This window comes from Chrysochloris asiatica, unplaced genomic scaffold (genome assembly GCF_000296735.1).
Source record: "Chrysochloris asiatica unplaced genomic scaffold, ChrAsi1.0 scaffold00094, whole genome shotgun sequence".
In the NCBI taxonomy this organism is placed as follows: Eukaryota; Metazoa; Chordata; class Mammalia; order Afrosoricida; family Chrysochloridae; genus Chrysochloris; species Chrysochloris asiatica.
In genome coordinates, this window is record NW_006408612.1 from 1,758,934 (window position 1) to 1,765,916 (window position 6,983).

The following is a 6,983-nucleotide window of genomic DNA, read 5'->3' on the forward strand; positions in this document are numbered from 1 at the left end:
GGTTGTATCCTTTCACCATACTTAATCAATCTGCATGCTGACTAATCTGAGAAACTGGATTATATGAACAATGGTGAATACATGACACTATACATTTGTCAAAAGCAGTACAACACAAAGAGCGAACTGTAACATAAACCATGCACAACTGGCATCAGTATTTGTGGAAGACTCATTAACAACCTTCCATGTGACACAACCTTGCTTGCTGGAAGTGAAAAGGAATGAAAACATTTACTGATGAAGATCAAAGACCACAACCTTCAGTATGGATTGCACTGCAATGTAAAGAAAACAAAAATCCTTACAACTGAACCAATAAATAACATCATGATAATTGAAAAAAAGATTGAAGCTATCAAAGACTTCATTTTGCTTGGATCCACAGTCAACACTCATGGAAGCAGCAGTAAAGAAATGAAAAATATATTGCATTAGGTAAATCTGCTGCAAAAGACCTCTTAAAAGTATTAAAAAGCAAAGATGGCTGCTCGCTGCCAGCTCCTTCGCCTGCACCCCGCCCGCCCAGCCACGCTTTCTACCCTCACCTGGCCTGCAGGTGCTGCTCTCTGCCAGCTTCAGCACCTCGGGCCCAGAACAATGCTAAAGTAGCCGTGCTGGGGGCTTCTGGAGGAATTGGGCAGCCCCTTTCACTTCTCCTGAAGAACAGCCCCTTGGTGAGCCAATGATCTAAGCCACATGGAGAGGAGAGCGCATGTGAAAGAGTTTACCTCTGACCTGAACAGCCGCCAAACTGCCTGAAAGGTTGTGATGTGGTTGTTATTCCAGCAGGAGTCCCAAGAAAACCAGGCATGACACAGGACAATCTGTTCAGCACCGATGCCATCATCGTGGCCACCCTGGCTGTTGCCTTTGCCCAGCATTGTCCTGAAGCTATGGTGTGCGTCATTGCAAATCCAGTTAACTCCACCATGCCGATCACAGCGGAAGTATTCAAGAAGCACGGCATGTAACCCCCACCAAAGTCTTCGGCGTGATGACCTTGGACATCATCAGGGCCAATACTTTTGTGGTAGATAGAGCTGAAGGGTTTGGATTCAGCTCGAGTCAACTTTCCTGTCATTGGTGGCCATGCTAGGAAGACCATCATCCCCCTCATCTCTCAGTGTACCCTCAAACTGGACTTTCCCCAGGACCAGCTGACAGCCCTGACTGGGTGCATCCAAGAGGCAGGCAACGAGGTGGTCAAGGCAAAAGCCAGCGCAAGCTCTGCCACCTTGTGGGGGCCCGGTTTGTCTTCTCCCTTGTGGATATCCAGCCATGACTAGGAAGCAGGGAGTGATTGAATGTTCCTTCGTGAAGTCACAGGAGACGGAGGGCGCCTACTTCTCCACACCCTCGGTGGTGGTGGTGATGGTATGCCGTGGAGTCGGTTTGGATTCATAGCGACCCTTTATAAAGTTTCCGAGGCTGTAAATCTTTACGGAAACAGAAAAACCTCATCTTTCTTCTGCGGAGCAGCTGGTACTTTCGAACTGCTGACCTCGTAACCACTATGCTAGCAGAACTCCTTAGTGCTGGGGAAAAGGGACTTGGAGAAGAATATGAGCATCAGCAAGGTCTCCTCCTTTGAAGAGAAGATGGTAGCCGAGGTGATTCCTGAGCTGAAGGCCTCAATCAAGAAGGGCGAAGAGGAACTTCCGGTTTGGCGGAGGCAGAGCGCAATCAAGTAGGACAGGCTCTGTGGGGGAGGGACTGAAAACCCAGAGAAACTGCTCAGGAAACTGCACCAGAGCTCTGGATCTAGCATAAGGGTCAGAGTATCAGTTTACAGCAACCCACCAGTAGAAAAATCACTATAAAGGAAAACATTGCGATTTAGAAATTGGTCAAGACACGGGACTCCCTCTGTTGCTGTAAAGTTGCCCTGACTCCATTTTTGAATCATGAGTAGCCCCTGCATGTTTATTTTAAGTCCTGCCGGAGTAGAAAAGGTTTAAGTAGGAACTTTCTCAGCTGCACCTTCCCTCCCCTCCTAACCATAGCTTATTTCTGCTTCTGTTAAACAGCTTACGCATACACCCAACCCCTGGTCTCTCTAGATCACTGTCCCAGCAGATGAACTCCCTAACCCCACCCTAATGGCTTATGCATATACCTTACCCTTGGTTTGTGCCTATGTGTAAATATTCTGAAAAATTAGGTCGGGGCTGCAGTCATTCCCGCTTTTAGGGAGGCTGTAGTCGCTGGCCAGCTAATAAAGGCTTCCCTGCTGATCCTGAGAGTCTTGAATGGTCATCTGGGTAAACTGAGACACAACACTGCCATCCCCCTGGGGAAAAGTCACAGGGTGGGGCTATTGCCAGACCAGCACAGGGAGTCTTGGCTAAAAGCAGCGCAGTGACATTTGCAAAAAGAAGGTGTGGGGAGATTCCACACGTTTTTTCCCTCCTCTTCCCTGTGGCTGCTTTGCTCGGCCCAGAAGCCTTCATGCGGGGTGGGTGTGTACCCCCAAAAAGTCCAGCGTTGAGATCACAGCTTTCCCATGGCACACAGCCCCATTGGTCCAAGGGCAAATTCTTTGGCTGCTGCAAAGGCGTTTGAACTGCAAGGTGGGCGGTTCAAGCTCACCAGCTGCTCCTTGGAAACCCTATACAGGATCGCTATGGGTCGGAACCAACTCGATGGCACTTGACAACAACAACCCAGCAAGAAAAAAAGCAGGTTTGGCCTGACAGACAAACCATATTAACCATCTGTAAAACCCCAACATAAAAAGACACAATTAAGCTGTACACATGCAGATAGTTAACTGACATTCAAAGACAAAAATAGTAAACTTTCTCCCATTAACTTCTCAATATCTATCTGCGCACTTATACTGTGGTGACTAGAGGAGGGGCCTGAGCAAGTGGACACCCCCACCCACTACTGGAAGCTTCTACTGTGCACACACACTGCCTGTACATGACTGGACAGTTGGCCACAGTTTTATTTTGTTTCAAAGTGGAGGTTTTTGTCTCTGCTTTTAGATTGCTTCTGCTTTGGGGCCTTTTGATCACACATTTTTCCTGGAGGTGGGAGCTTTTTCTCCTTATGTTACCCAAGAAGAGTCAGCAATCGTGGCCATATAGCCAAGCTACAAGCATACCCCATAATATTCCACCATTGAGATAAGAGCCAATAACAGCTGCTAAACATTACATGTGAGAAGGGAAGTCTATCTCCTGATCATATCCACCAGGTTGTTGTTGTTGTACCGTGTCCACCAGGAGATACCCAGTAAGCTTAATAACACAACAGCACACATCAATTTAAGCATTAAAAAACCACATAACTACTGGAAATGACAAACAAAAGATATCAAACACAACAAATGATCTCAAAACATGTATAAAAACAGAAAAGAGTAACTGAGACAAATGTGCTGGAGACAGACAAAGGCTACCCAAAAGAGGAAGAGCAGCTTTTGGATTTGCCTGAGAAAGAATCAGAAGAATGATATGGAAACAAGTTCAAATGCTCCAAAAAGGGGTGGAGGATAACAAAGAAGAAGTCAGGAAAGTACAACAAGAGCAATCAAGCAAAATCGATACAGCATTGAAACAGTTCAAAACCTGCAAAAAGAGGTCCAGATGATTAATAATAAAATATCAGAAATGGACAATACACTGAAAGGGGAAAGGAACAGAATTAAAGAGATGGAAGCCAGAACCAGCAAGCTGGAAGACAAATCTCTCAATACTGCTAAGATAGAAGAACAAGCAGAAAGAAGGATAAAAAAAATCTAAAAAGAGTCTAAGATTCATGCTGGATAACATGAAGAGGAACAACTTAAGAATTATTGGCATTCTGGAACAGGAAGAATCAGAGAAGTCCACAGAGGAGATAGTGGAAGAGCTTCTGGAAGAAAATTTCCCTAACATCTTGAAAGATGAGAAGATAAACATTCAAGAAGTCAAACGTAACCCAGGAAGGATAGACCCCAAAAGAAAATCACCAAGACATATAATAATCAAGCTCTCCAAAATCAAAGACAAGGAAAGAATTCTAAAAGCAGCTAGGGAAAAGAGAAATGTTACTTACAAAGGCAAGCAAATCAGATTAAACTCTTAACTATTCAGCAGAAACCATGCAGGAAAGAAGGCATATACAAAATCCTAAAAGAAAAAAAAAAAACTGCCAACCAAGAATTGTCTATCCTCTCTTCAGCAAAACTGTCAATCAAATACGGTGGTGTAATCAAAACATTCCAGGATAAACAGAAGCTAAGAGATTTTGTCAAAGCCAATCCAGCACTTCAAAACATCATAAAGGGAGTTCTTTGGACTGAAAACCAACAAGACTGACAACAACCAGAGATTGACAGGCATGCAGCATCACCTGAAACTCAGACAACAGATAGCAGAGTCCAGAACAGAACAAAAGTACAATGAACTCAAAGGTGCTGGGAGGTCAACCAAAGATCAAAATAATAACAGTGTCAAAGAAGGGAAAAATGTAGGAACAGAGATCCAGGTGGTGAGGAGGTCAAGTAGATTACAAGATACAAAAGATTGTCTTAAATGGAGGGAAAAGTTAATAGAATATAAGAAGGGTGAAGAGTTTGTAAAGAACATGAAATAAGAAAGCAGTTGCAGAGTCCTTGGTTTCCTTAATTTATTAAGGCATCATGTCACTATACAGTCAGTTTGGATACCTTTGTATGTGAATTTGCTTTGATGATGTTTCTTGTAGTAACATTATCATCCCTTCCAAATTGGCTGTTGCCCCATTGGTAGGTACATCAATAAAAATTATCTTTGATTTTCTTTTTCAAAAACAAAAAGCAAAGATGTCAGTTTGAGGACTAAGGTGCTCCTGACCCAAGCCATAGCATTTTCAGTCCTGGGGTGGCGCTGCAGGTTAATGATCTGGAGTGCAAAGTCTCTTTGAACCACAAGGTTGACGGTTGAAGCTCACCAGCTGTTCCTCAGAAGCCCTATACAGGGTCACATGGGTTGGAATCCACTCTACAGCACTTAGCAACAACAATAAAGGAGGCAGTTGTTCATGGAGCAATCAACCACACATTTCATTACCTCATGCTGTTCCTGGACTCCTCTTCTCTCATAGAGACCAATTGTTGAAAAAAATCAACTTAAAAAGTGGGAACCATACAAAATTTGCAATTAGAAAGCCAAAAGTGTAACACTAAGAATTCAGAAATAGATAATACACTGAAAGGATAAAGAAATAAAATTGAATCAATGGAAAGCTGAATTACTATCTGAAGAAAAATCTCTCAATAATCATCTGCTAGAGGGACAATCAAAAAAAGAAATACTCCCCCAAAAAATGTGAAAAAATTCTAAGGTTTATGTTGGATACTATCAAGAGGAATATTTTATATGTGTTAGGAATTCCTGAACAGGAAGACACACATACAAAAAAAATAAAAACTTATAGGGAATGTTGTCCAAGACTTGTTGGAGGAAAACTTCCTTGGCATCCTGAAAGATGAGAAGATGGCCATTCAGGACTTTGAACAAACTCCAGACAGGATAGACACCAAAGGAGAAACACCAAGACATGTCACACTTTTCAAAACCAAAGACAAGGAAAAAAGTCTGAAAGCAACTCAGGAAAAGCAAAAGGCTATCTACAAAAGAAAACTAATAGGATTGAACTCTGATTTTTCAGCAGAGACCATATAGGCAAAAAGACAATGAAATGACATATATAAAACTCTGGGGGCGGCGGGGAATTTGCCAACCAAGAATCATATATCCAGCAAACCCATCCATCAAATATCACAGAGAAATTAGGTCATTTTTAGCAAAACAGAAATTAATTTGTAAAAACCAGACCAAAAGCACAAAAAAATGCTGGAGGTAGTTCTTTGAACAGAAAGCCAATAACAGCAGGCAGCAACCTACACTAACATTGTTGTTGTCGCTGTTGTTGTTGTTAAGTGCCATTTAGTTAGTGACAACTCATAGCCAACTTGTATAGGGTTTCCAAGCAGCAGCTAGTGGGTTTGAACCACCTACCTTGTGGTTCAAAGTTCAGTGCCATACTAGGAATCCATGACAGTATCATCTAGACTCCACCCAGATACAAACATATATGCGAGGTAAAATAGATCTGTAAGACTAAAGATTATTGTTAAGTGTCACTGAGTCGGTTCTCACTCATCGCTCTAGCCCAACTCTCATCCCTAATACTAACCCTAGTTGTAAACTATACTCTAACACTAAACTAAGTACTAGGCTTAGCCAAGACCTAATCATAGTTCCAACTCTAATCTTCACTTCTTATTCCTACCCACATCCCCCCCCAGTGTTCTGGTTTTTACAAATTCTTTCCACTTGAATGTAAAAATTTCCATATGGGATCAAGTTGATAACATAAACTCAACAAGTTAGAGAAGAAACTTAGGGATAAAACGGAGGGTGAAGATGGTTACACAACATGAAAAATGTAATCAGTGTCATGAAATTGCACATGTAGAAATTGTCTAACAATTTGGTGCATTTGCTTTATCACATTTCCATCTATTTATCCCTTTACTCATCAAACACTCCAACTTAAATTTTTGATACATTTCAAAATTATCAGCAAACATTATAAATTAATGTGAATAGACATCTTTTCTTGTTCATTATCATAAAGGGACAACATTCAATGTTTTGTTGTTAAATATGATATCAACATTAATAACAAAGTTAAAAAAAAAACAAAAAACAGAAAACAACAAATGCTAGAGAAGGTGTAGAGAGACTGGAACCCTCCTGCACTGCTGGTAGGACTGTAAGATGGTTCAACTACTGTGGAAAATGGTATGGCTCTTCTTCAGAAACTTGAAAATAGAAGTACCCATGAACCAACAATACTTCTACTTGGTATATATCTACAAGAAATATGAGCCAGGACGCAAGCAGATAATATGTACACCAATGTTCACAGTAGTACTATTTACAACAGCAAAAAGATAGGGACAGCCTAAATATCCATCAATGAAAGAGTGGATAAACAAACTT

At 41.7% G+C, this 6,983-nt stretch overlaps 1 pseudogene; it reads left to right on the forward strand.

Annotated features, from left to right (window-relative positions):
* Positions 1–483: 483 nt before the first annotated feature.
* Positions 484–1,694, forward strand: LOC102833292 (annotated as a pseudogene).
* Positions 1,695–6,983: the final 5,289 nt, after the last annotated feature.